Here is a 10,771-nt window from a genome sequence, read left to right as displayed (position 1 = left end):
ATATAGTTAGACTTCCAAATTTCTGTGTAAAAATATGTAATTGTTTATTCATATTCTTAATTTTTTTTATTTTTTAAATTTTTTTTCTTCCATCTCTGACATGACTAAACAAAAAAAGGGATATAAAGGAAAGACCATTTTGTATCTGTATATACAGAATAGTTAGTATAGATACACAGCTACTGTCACTTAATTCAATGAGAAGAAAGATTTGTACTAATAGTGTTTGGAAGGATATCATGTCTGCATCTTGTATTATGGATAACCACTAAGAAGATAACAATGTACAATGTATTAATTATTGAAACTGTCCTATTAATCAGTTTTGAAACTCTCTCATTGCTATTTGTTTCTCAATACATAAAAATAAAAAATAAAATAAATTAAAAAAATTTTTCTTCATATTCTGAAGGGAATTAAAGTTTAGCATATCAATACTTGATTGAAAATACCTGTTCCATATTGTGCCTAAGATGTTTGATAATCAGACAGATAGTTAGATTAAACCCAGCTACATATGCTGTAGGGTAATAATAAGCTTCTCTTCTGGAGGGTTAACAACTTAAGTTTGTAGACCAAAAATTAAAGAAAAAGAAGTGCTTCAAGGACAGCCAACATTTTGGCCCTACCCTTTCAAGGTCAGTGAGGACTCAGGACATAGGAGAACCTACACTGTAACATCATGTAACTCAGTTGTGCCCCAAATTTTCTGATCAAGGAGATTATGGGGTCACAGAGGAATGTGACCATTGATGTAGAGTGTGCCTAGGGAGAGTCACATGGAAAGAAAACATTCTCTCAGGATTTCACAGTGAGCAAATTGGTCAAGCAATGGCCATGACTCATTCACATGGCTGACACTGACAAAGGATCTACAAAGTACAGTACAGGGTTTCAGGATAAATCCTGAGTGGATTTGACTGATCTTATCAGATACAAAAGTTACATTTCTTGTTATATAGTTCTTGCTTCATCTTGATCTTAACCATCCAGCAGAAAGGTATAAAAATGAGGTTTAAATGGTGAAGCCATGTTGGTATGCTGGGCTGTAAAGGTCTCAGGTCAACAACTTCTGACATTGCCAGTCTTGTGGATGACCCACTAATATTATGGACTACTGGACTATATTGGAATATTTTGCTGAATTCACACACCTACAACATTTAAATGACAATGGAATACCCTCTTCTGACAAAACTAAACAAAAAAAGGGGTACAAATGAATGACCATTTTGCATCTGTATATTCAAAATAGTTACTATAGATATACAGCTACACTCTTAATTCAATGAATAAGAAGATTTGTTCTAATAGTGTTTGTGGATGGGCTGTCATGTCTGCATCTTGTACAATGAATATTCACTGAGACAACAATGTGTAATGTATTTATTATTGAAACTGTTCCACTGATTGGTTTTAAAGCTGTCTCATTGCTCTTTATTTCTCAATAAAATTAATTTTAAAAAGTCAGGAAAGCACATAATTTTATTAAAACATATTAAGAGTAGTGCCAGATCTATTTAATGGTAAGAATTATATTCTATAATTTCACAAAGCACTTCTTTGCTACACTACAAACATAAATAGAGAAGTATAGAGTATCCCAGTTGAAGAGTCAAGGTACGGTCTTTCTTACAATATTTTCAAAAAAGTGAAACTCGGTTAGGTTTAGATGAGTTAGAAATGTTCTAGATATCAGATCATATACAGAGTACACTTACATCTCTAGCTGCCAGAAATAAGGAAAGAAGAATTGCAAGATTCTACCATATACCTTAGCAACAATTATTCTACCAAACAAGAAGTTGTCATTTGCGTAGGGAATTCTATAATTATATTGAAAAGAAAAGCAGACAAAATGGAAAATTTGGAAGATTCAGTACTGTAATGATGTCACATTCCCCAGATAAATTCAATGCATTTTCAGTCTAAAAAGTGTTTATAGCACTTTACAGGGCAACTGAAGAATGTACTTAAAATATAGAAGGAAAAATATCAAAGGCATGTACAATACATGTGAAATCGTTCTCTCCCCAACCCCAAGGAGTGAGTCAGATCACCTTCCTCAAAAGGACCGGGGTGGTTCTTAAGCAAAAGGGGAGAAATCCCTGAATAAAATGTTACCTTGGACTTATTCTCACAGAGCTTTACAGTGCAGATTCTAGATTCTAATGTGGACGAAAGACTTCAGGCTGCGAATCCAGCTTGAGGCACATGGAGTAGGATTAATCCAACCACCTAGCAGAAGCGAATAGAAATCCTTATCCATATGATACCTGAGTTCACATTTTTAAAAGGCTTCCTCTCATAAGACACTTTACTTTCATCCACCAGAAAATTAATGTGACAAATACAAGCATTTAAAGTATCTATCATGTGCTTGGCAACCCTTCTAAATGTGGCATTTGTGTGTGATGTACTACCCGGAAAACTTAACGGCTGCATCCCTAAAGGGAAATTTCATCCCAGGACTCAGGGGTATCTACATATTAGTCTTTAAAAGGCCATAAATAAAGAAGGAAATAAGGTAATATGTTGAACCTCAAATATATCAGTAATCATGTCTTGATAAATTGACTACATTTTCCAAATAAAAGTTAAAGATACAGCAGGCATGGTGCACACATTTCTAATTCCAGCTGCTCCAGAGACTGGGATAGGATGATCACGAGTTCAAGGCCAACATGGGTAACTTAGGGAGACTCTATATCAAAATAAAATTTAAAAGGATTTCTGGGAATCTTCTCAGTGGTAGAGTGTTTATACAGTATGCACAAGGTCTTGTGTTCTATTTGCAATACTTTAAAAAAAAAAAAGATAAACAAATAACTTGTTCTGCTTCTGGAATACAAGAACTCATGGAAATTCCAAATGAAAGAAGAATGAAGGCATGTAAATAAGTATAAAAATGCAGATACAAGACTGCATTAGATAGCTTTCCAACACTGAGACACAATATTTGACACCCACAATTTAGAGGAGGAAAGCGATTAGTTTACTCTTGGCTACAGGAGATTTATGATATTGTCAGCCCTCTCCAAAGGAGGAAAACAACAGAAGGGTGTGGTGGAGTAAAGCTGCATAGTGGGCAGCTGAGGGGCCCACACCCAGTGCTGGGGTCGGATATGGTACCCATAATCTCACCCCTGTGACCCGCCGACACACCCACCGAGGGTAGTCTTTATTAATCTAGGTGTTTCTTCATCCAGTAAAGCTGACAAATTAGAATACCAGGCACACAGGCTGAATAAATTTCTACTTGCTGTGCTCTTTGCACTTAAGTCATTGTACAGTAATAACAGATTCAACTCACTAAAAAGGAATAATAATTTCAATTGACTATACATTGAATGATGTAGCTTTTTTTTTTTTTTTGTAATTTTCAAGGAAGGGTCTACAGGGTGTTCAGGGTCTCACAACTAGATCAAACTCATAGTGATCTATCTGCTTACAGCCTCTCAAGAGCTGGGATTATAGGCACATACTATCATGCCCAGTCTCAATTGCCATCTCAGCACACCCTGAGGCAGACTGGCATGGCAGGCCTGGGGATGGAACCCCTGGCCCCTGTGCCTGTGTGCAGGTGCTTTAATCTGCTGAGCTATTTGGCCGGCCCTTGAATGAAATAGCTTTTAAGATACAGTAAAGTGCTGGTGAGATAGCTCAGCAGAATAAGTGCCTGCCTTGGCGAGCGCAGGGGCAGGGGTTCAATCCCTGTCTAGCATGACATGCTGGCCCCATCCTCAGGGCTCACTGAGCCAGCAACCAAGCCTGGGCGTGGTGATGCATGCTTGTAATCCCAGTGCTGGGGAAGTTGAAAGCAGGAGGATCACTACAAGTCTGAGATGCATAGTGAGACCCTGTACCAAATGCATAAATGAAAAACAAACAAAAACAACATAGTAAACAAAATTAAATAATTAAAAGCAAGACAGACAACACAGAAATTATAGTAGGATGTTTGAGAAATTATTATTTACTTCTCTTGGTAATCACTAGAGCACGAAGAAAGTAATAATAGGGACTATGATTGATGTGGATGACACGAAAATTTGACTAGATAATCACACGTAGGATGTTGCATAATCCATTTTAGAATATTTGTTATTTTTAAGCACCCCCAAAAGTTGTGAACTGAATCCAAAAGACAGCTCTCTGGACTTGAAACACCAGTGTTGAAATATTTTTTCTCTATGAAATTACATAGAGAAGGCAGATGACCAACATGATGAAAGAATATCTTTATATTATAGTTGGCAAAGAATTTGTAAATATACAAAAGAGTCATTAATCAAGAAGAAAAAATCTCAACAGAACAATGGGTCAAAAGTCGTGAATATACGGCTCACTATAGAATTTAATTTTTAGAACTTTTTTTTGAAAAGCCAATTTAATTCATGGCCAATAACTGTATGGACATTTGGACAATAATCCTCAGGGAAATGTAAAAGCGAACCCTGAGGAGATGAACTTATACATAGGAGGCAATTACTAAAATGAAAAAGAAAATACCAAAGATGTAGCCAATGATGTAAAAAAAAGTATTGTCATTTAAACTTTGGGGTAGTGTAAATTAGTTTTAAATATGTGAAAAATGGCTTGGCATAGCTAATAAAGCTTAGCATATGTTTATAACATCCCAGCTAATTTCGTAGACATGAACTATTCCTTCAAGTTTCATATCAATACATGAAAGTTAGGATCCATCACAATGCAATCTAGTTGTGTTAGTCAGTTTTCAGTTGCTGGGACTTAATACCCAATACCCGCATGTTAAAGAAGGAGAAGTTCATTGTAGCTCAGTTTGTGGAGGTTTTCATCCATAATTGCCTGGCTCCAAGGCAGGGAGGTGGAGCAGAGGGGCGTCACAGAGAAGAAATAGTCCGTGGCAGGCAGGCAGGAAGCAGAGAGGGGTGAAGGAGAAAAGATAGACATAACCTTCCAGACCACACCCCCAGTGACGAGCATCTCCCCACCAGGTGTCGTGTCCCTGCATCACACCCAGCTATAAACTCATCAGTGGTCTAATCCAGGGATGAATGTCACCCACCTGTGGTCCAATCACTCTGCAAACTCCCCCCTATGAGTGCATGTGGCTTTGGAGGGGACATCTATATTAAAAGGATAGTACATCTCAGTGATGGAATTCCAGTAGATCCTTTTGACCCTTCACTGTGCACTTAAAAGGATAGTACAAATGAATAAATGTTCATATGGTAATAAAATACAAAAACATACCACTAAGTACTTTAGTAAGGATGTTTTTTTTGTTTGTTTGTTTGGTTGGTTGGTTGGGGTTTTTTTGGTGGAACCGGGGATTGAACTCAGGTCCTTGTGCTTGCCAGGGAAGTGCTTATTCCACTAAGCCATCTCCCCAGCCCCTCCACTAAGTACTTTAAAAATTATATAACAATATAATAATAATGCAAAAATAAAATGAAAGAAATCTCAGAAGACTCAAAAGTGCCCATGCTATATCACTTATAGAAAGTTCAAAAATAAACAAAACAAAAAAATGCTGTTAAAATTTTATTTTTGTGGGCTAGTGACTGGAATTAAAAAACAAGTGATACAATGTACTAACCATTGTTACTCTCCTAAAATCTTGTTTTGAGATTTTGTACCCTTTTTTTTATTTTTTTTTCTTTCTTTAAAATAAAAATAACTGATGTCAATTAAAATAAAAAAAACAAGTGATATTCTAATGTTTGCATCTGAATGTTGATTTCTTGGATATATTTATTTTTGCAAATATATTAAACTTTGTACTTATCTTTATTTTTATAAATATGTATTTTAGTAGGATTCACCATTAAAATATTACAATTGCTTTCAAAATTGAAATTGTTAAAGAACAATTCAAATAAAAGCATACCATATTTCTAAGACAAACAGTGAAAAGCAAGGGTATATTTTAGGGAAATCTAAATAAAGAGTGATAGTTTTCCTGAGGTAAAACCTGCTGCTAAGATTTTAAGACTTCAAATAGGTCTCTAGGTTGAACACAGTCACAGTAATTGTTTCTTTTGTTTATTTTCGATATAGTCGGCCTTGGCAGATAGTTTCTAAACTTCACACTAAAAGTCTAGCAAGTCAGACATAGTAGCTGTAAAAGGACCAAACACAAGAACTTTCCTATCTGATATCAAGTCCTATTATAAAGTAGGGAGGTTAACATTCTATGCAACTTACAGCTAAATCCATACATAAATGCAAAACTATATACAGTAGTGTTTTAGAAATACATTGTAGGGGCCGGGGAGATGGCTCTGTGGAATAAGCACTTCCCTGGCAAGTGCAAGGGCCTGATTTCAATCCCCAGTTCTACCAACAAAAAGAAGAAATACATTGTATATGAATACTTAGTGCATGGCAGAGGTGGTAATGAACATTTAAGATAGATGGGCTATATTGTACATATCTATATTTCAATATATTTACCATAAAATTATTTTATTTGCTAGTCATTTCCAACTCTAGACTTTCAGAAATAATTGCAACAATAGTAATTTCTCAAACAGTAATCTTTGTTTAGATTCTCCAAATAGGAAACCCTTCAAATACCTACAGAGTAAAATAAGGAAGGTGCTAAAGAATAAGTGGAGTGTAATTCCACGCATGCAACAATCAAAAGCAGACACATTAAATTGCAACGCTGTAAGCAAGGTACTTACACAGTGTTCAAATAGAAGAGAAATAAGAAAAGACAAAAAGACAGTTATCTCAATGGGTTGTTGGCCAATGTAATTGTCTAGGATACAAGGGTTGTTCTTTTGCTTTGAGTGCAAGTAATGTCCTATTTAAAGGTGCTTTACTTTCTCATATATATATATGACAAATTACTATATATATGTTACTATACATAGTAATACATATATTGATATATATTACTATATGTAAATTAATATATATATATATATATACACATTCTGCTAATTGTTCCATGCAATGTATTTCTTAATAAAATTTAAAAGAAAAACATTAACCCAGGTGGAAGGGTACATGTTTAAAAACAAGTAGCTGCTCAGCCTCATGAATCCTCTAGCCTGACGTATTACAATGATAGTTATTTCCTGATAGCAGCTCAATGTTGATGTGTGAAAATTTAACAAACATGTATTTGCTCCTTTACTTGATGTGTGCTAAAAGAGAAACACGAAGACAGTTTTTGGCTTAGAGAAACTAACAGTCTTAACAGGTATGCAAAATACCAACGGTTCCAAGAAAAATTCTTTAAAGCCAAGATGTAAAGAACATTCACAAAGCCTTCATCTGGGGCTACACCCCAAGTACTGGCCTCTGTACCAAAATCCTTTGGCCTTGTGGTGCTGCAGGTGAACTACTGATGTTCCTGTCTGAAGGTCTTCCCTCCAACTGAGACTGAAAAGTATTGTTCAGCTATTACTTTTGCTTGCTCTTATGGATCTTTAAATTCCTATTCCAATTAGATCATTTGCAGTATAGTTTGAACATGTCATTATTTCTTAGATCCTGAAAAACCAAATCATTTGTTCCTTGCACATCAAAAGTCCAGGAAAATATTCAGTTTTTATCTTCCATATGATTTTTCTTTCCCTTTCCCTTTCCTGCCCTCCCCTCTCCTGCCCCGCCTCATCCCACCCCACCTCTCCCCACCTCTCCTCACCCCTTCTCTCTCTCTCTCTCTCTCTCTCTCTTTCCCCTTTCTCTCTGTCTTAGACAAGATCTCACTATATAGTTCACGATGACCCCAAACTCGAACTCAGACTCTTGACAATGCTCGCCCTGTCTCAGCCTCCTGAGTGCTGGGATTACAGGTGTGTCCCACTAGGAATGGCTTCTGTAGATTTTTAAGTTCGTTTCCTCATGGCTTTTGCTTCCACCCACTCCAGCAAAACTCTTTTCCTGGTTCCAGGGTCTCAGGGTCACCTATCTCCATGGCCCATGGTTCCTTCTCTTGCTCCTTGTTCTGTTGCCAAGTGATGGATGTGGCTGCTCACTCTCTCATCCTGGAACCCTTTCCTCACATGGATTCTAGAACACCACTCTCCCTTACCATGTACCTGATCCATGGGCTTCTCATTTCCAGCCTTTTTTATTACTTCTTTCTCCTCTTCGTGCATTCTACACACTGTGTAGGAACCAGCATCCTTGAAAATTCTGGGATTTTTTCCAATGCTTTCCCTTAATCCCAGGGCAATTGCATCCAGTGGTAGGTTTTAAATAGCATCCACGTGTGAAGAAGGCTCACCTTCACTTTCAGCCCAGAATGCTCCACTGAATCGCACTGAGCTACTTAACTATTTTTTATTTGGACAGCTAATAGACTAAACTACTGTGGTAGGATTTCTCCAAAAGCTTTCACATTTCCCATCTTGGCCAAATCATGACGGCATTCTTCAAGTTTTTACATCGCTGTTAATTTCTCCATTTCTCTCACCTTTCTCTCCAGTCTTCCTGTATGAATTGCTGACACGGTATGCTCTTCTAGAGTGTATCCACATGCTACCTTCTTTGGTTGCTTCAGTATATTCCAAATTGTTTTTCCTCTCCTCCTCATCCTGCTGTAGAGACTTACCTCAAGAATACAACAAGATAATCCGAAAGCAGATTCTGCCCCTTCGCTGCTCAATACTCTCCATCAGCTTAAGATTTCAGTAAGTGTGTGTGAACTTGTTCAATGTCTACAATCTGCTTCTACTTCCGCTTCCTCTTGCTCAGTGCAGGAAAGTTGTATAAAGAAAGACCTCACTGCTTCGGGGCAGAGGACTGTGCCTCTACCTCAAGATCTTTGTCTTTCATCTTCCCTGCTCTAAAAGATTCCTCCTTTTAGAGTGCTCCTTTGTTTTCCTGACTTAAATATCAACTTCTTGGTGAGTTGAATTGTTTTAAAATTCAAAGCAAGGAAATTTAGAAATGTACTCCCCTCTCAGTATCTGAATCCACTATATCTTGCTCCGTTTAATCCCAAACGCTTGACAATGTATCATGCGTGTTAGCATTTGCTCACTCATTTATTTTTTCTTTCCAAAGTCCATGAGCACATCTCCTTTGTCCACTGACACTTCTCTTGCACGCACATGCAGAGGAAAGTCCACTGTGGACCAGATGTTTGGTGTATACGTGTTCCGTGGGTTACTTGAATCGATTGCGTAAACCGTGTTTTAAGAGTTTTGAAAAGGGAAAAATGAGTACCGGCCAGAAGAGCTAAAGAGTTTTGAACGGACACAATTGCTGCTTTTATTGCACACACTGTGTGTGGTTGAGATCAGGCAGAAAGAAAAACAGCCACCTTGGATGGAAGGGGTGGAAAGTAGGCAGAATTCAGAAGACATCAACTCCCTTCAGAATAAGAGTCGGTTTCTTGGTGGGCTCTGATCGTGATGTCCTGGTGAAAAAAGAAAGATCTTTTTTCCCCCTGCTAGGATTCTAATCCCCTATGAAGCACTTATTTAAAAATTGTTTTCTTCCTGGTAATTCTCTTTCCAGATGAATCAGATGATAAACCAGCTTGTGGCAGTTGTGATATAGGGTCATCTATTCACGCCTGGAATTGTTTCACTCTTCTACCCTCATAGGACCTTATTGTTATATATCTGCCCTGAAATAATAACTATCATTACTTTATCCCTTGAAATTAGGAGCAGTGACTAAATTCTGGCCTACGGGAGGGAAGAGAAATTGCGTGTGGAATTTCAGAAAGGTAGATTGATAAATATTTGGGGGAAGGGTGTACCCTTCTGCTTCTTTATTTATCTTCAGGGTATTTGAATTCAAGGTGTTCGCTGGTGCCTAACAGCCATCCTGGACCATGAGGTAGTACTTGGAAAAATCCTGAAGCAACCCAGGTGAACAGGCTCTGGGGCATTTCATCATTGAAATCTGCCCGGTAGTCCCAAGTTTATGAGACCTGTGATTCACTTTATCTGAGTAAAAAATAAACCTTCGTGTTTAAATTATGAATGATTTGGATTCCTGATATTTGCTGTCACCCTTATTATTAAAGCAGGTGACTGTAACATTTATTATCACTTTTCCATTATCCTAAAGATGAAACTGTTCTCTCAGACATTATACGAAAATATGAAACAATGGCCTATAGAATTCATCTGTGCCTTAGTGGTAGAGCACTTAGCTTATATGAAGCCCTGGGTTTGATATGCAGTACCAAAACCAACCAATGAAACAAACAAATGAGCCAACAACAACAGAATTATTTTTCTAGATAGATAGATAGCTGCCAATAAAGGTAGTTACTAACTATGCTGAATTTATGTAGATAGGTCTGGGTGTTGGGGCAGAGACCTAGAAAGACCCTGTGGTTTCATGGATAAAAGGCAGACAGATCAAGATGGTCCTATGGCCCTAGCCAAGCTGACAAGGGTAGGCACGGAGCCTTCGGAGAACTTGGAAAAGAGGGTCTTTATGGCTCGACCCGGGAAATACTGACATTATAGTAACTCGAGTGTCTGTAAATTTCAATGTCAACTTCACCTTTCTAAGGTAGTAGCACTGAATGAAGTAGGGTGTGTCTGTTTTGATATTTATTTGTGTGATTTAGGTGGCAGCTATCCACTCCAGGTTCGGGGGTTTAAGAAATACATAATTGTGCTTAAACTCAGAAGGCCCCATTCTTGCATACATCTCAAGGTCAGTAAATAAAAAGCCTAAGGCATTCCTTACCATGGTCAGAGAAGCAGGATCTGTAGTTTCTTCAGTGTTTGGTATTATTGTAACACAAACTTGATGCTACCTGTGTTTACAAGGAGACCTTGATAATTCAGTAATCAGC

The 10,771-nt window shown here is 37.5% G+C and overlaps 1 non-coding gene across 1 annotated transcript; it reads left to right on the top strand.

Annotated features, from left to right (window-relative positions):
- The first annotated feature begins 5,132 nt into the window (after positions 1 to 5,132).
- Positions 5,133 to 5,191, top strand: LOC111816521. Its single transcript, XR_002820894.1, has one exon. It is a non-coding gene; the product is annotated as a small nucleolar RNA SNORD62 (small nucleolar RNA).
- Positions 5,192 to 10,771: the final 5,580 nt, after the last annotated feature.

Source organism: Octodon degus, unplaced genomic scaffold (genome assembly GCF_000260255.1).
Source record: "Octodon degus isolate 3935 unplaced genomic scaffold, OctDeg1.0 scaffold00033, whole genome shotgun sequence".
NCBI lineage: Eukaryota > Metazoa > Chordata > Mammalia > Rodentia > Octodontidae > Octodon > Octodon degus.
This window is presented reverse-complemented; position numbering and strand designations above follow the sequence as displayed.